Here is a 2,332-nt window from a genome sequence, read left to right as displayed (position 1 = left end):
AATTAGCTCTTTGTAGTTTTAACTTTAACTTTGTCCCCACATGGGTTTTTTTTTAAATGCTCAGAGGAAATCTGATTGGTTCTTACAAACACTGTGTAAAAAGTTCTTTTGTGAATAAAACGACCTGGGCCAAGGGGTGGACAGGATTATTATCGGTACCTCTTCCCAGAGTCTTGCTGGTCAAGTCTCGTGTGTATTTTATTAATCAGAGTCCAATCCTTCCTTGCTTTTGGGACGCAACAGAGACAGACAGTCAGGTTGTATGTTCACAGAAGTGACAAAGAGATAAAAGACCGCTTTAAAACTCTTGGAGGCAGCAATGCTTCTGAATACAGTTGCACCTCGGAAGTCTAACAGAATCCGTTTGACTTCCAAAACATTCAGGAATCAAGGCGCGGCTCCCAATTGGCTACAGTAAGCTCCTGCAGCCAATCGGAAGCTGCGGTGGACGTCTGGGTTCCAAAGAACATTCGAAAACCGGAACACTCCTAGGTTTGCGGCATTCGGGAGCCAAAACGTTTGTCTTGAAAGGCGTTTGACTTCCAAGGTATGACTTTACCAGTTGCTGGCGGCTGTGAGAGTAGAATTCTGGACTGGATGGGCCCTTAAGGCTCTTATGTTCTTAAGATAGGGTACTGGATTATTGTCATACATCGAGGTGGGAGGAAGCTTTCATCACCTAAGGCAGATGCCTTTCCAAGGACTCTGAACACCGTCATCTTGAAAATACGTTTAATGTCCAATTGTATACAAAAAATGACAGCATTTTCAAAAAATATCAAATCCTGTATTTAAAGCCTCTTCACTACCATCATACAACAAATTTGTCGTCTAGAAAGAAAGAAAATAATAATAATACAGCAGCAGGTGATATGGTCTATGCTTCAGAAGTGTGATTGCTTAATAATTCCATATTGTAAACAAATGCAGTTAAATATCCACCCCAGAAGCACAAGCCAAAAAAAACCCAACCCCAAATTTCTCAGCAGTTTTTCCCCCTCAAAAAAAAAAAAAAAACAAAACCCCCAACTCACAAAGTACAGATTGATACAAATTCCATTGCATAACAAGCATCAATTGGGCTAGAAACTGCTCACACTCGGGACAGAATGATTAAAAGGTTTTACTACACAGCATCGAACAATTGCCTGGGATGGTGGGGTGGGGTCCTCCCCCCCCCCATTACTTATAGGAAAGGATAGTCTCATGACCGGGGGGTGGGGTGGGGGAGCGGTCCAAGTAACATCAAGGGATAACAAGCAGAGATCGTGAATCCCCAGGAAGGATGCTTTGTCCATAACCAAGTCTGGTCCATTTTGGATTTTTATTTATTATTTTTGGAAAAAATTTCCTGGAGGAGCCAAGCACAATGATGCAAAATGCATTTTAATTCACAGGACTTCCATCTCCCTTGCATATACTGCTCTGTCTCTTTCCATATATACCCAGAAGAGAAATTTTGATATATATATATATTTTCTCCACATATGCACACTGGGAGGGAGCACAGAGAGAAGAAACGCCATGGTGCATCTGCAGTGGCACAACCGGACACCCTCATCTGCCCCAGCTGCAAGAAAACATCTCTCTCCTCTATCAGTCTCTGAAGGTGCACTTTTCCATCGTCTCCCGAGACGGACAGATGCCAACCAGCAATGCATGATCCCTTTTATCCAAATGGTGTCACCAGAGCATCCTTTTCCACAGCCTTCCAGATGTTTAGGCCTGCCAACTCCCATCAAAGCCCACCCAGGTGACAGGAGTTGGAAGTTCAAAACACCCGACAGGTACCTGGCTGTGGGAAGGATGAACCAGAGCAATGCATCCGTCAACCGACTCCTATCTAGTCGCTGCTGTGTTCAGGCAGCGTTTCTGAGGGAGGTGGAAAAGGAAGAGAACGTGGAAATCCGGGCACAGGATCTCAGCTTTCAGAAACTGTGGCAGATGCTGGCAGAGCTCCCAAGAGTGTGTTTGTCACTGACTGGGGTTTCCGCAACCTGCCTGGCCCTCTGTTGCTGCCACTTCCTAGCACCCCAGAAATATGCCAAAGTAGTGAATGGTTACGGGTGGTGCCCTGCACAAACTTCCGCACAGAACCCAGGCTCTCTCTCTCGGCATGGCATCTGGGCAGAAGTTTAATAAATCTGCAGAGCCCTGAATTCAGGTTTCATCCTCTTAATTTGGAACAGATGAAGCAGCGGCAGACCAGCCTTTCTGTCCAAGCTGCTTAGTCCAGTGTCTGCAATCCTATACCCACTTACCTGGGAGTAAGTCCCATCAAGTTCAGTGGGGCCTACTTCTGAGTACACCTGCATGGTGCAGCAGAGCTGCA

The sequence above is a fragment of the Podarcis melisellensis genome (assembly GCF_964234715.1).
Source record: "Podarcis melisellensis genome assembly, chromosome: 1".
Taxonomy (NCBI): Eukaryota; Metazoa; Chordata; class Lepidosauria; order Squamata; family Lacertidae; genus Podarcis; species Podarcis melisellensis.
Note: the sequence above shows the minus strand (reverse complement) of the source record.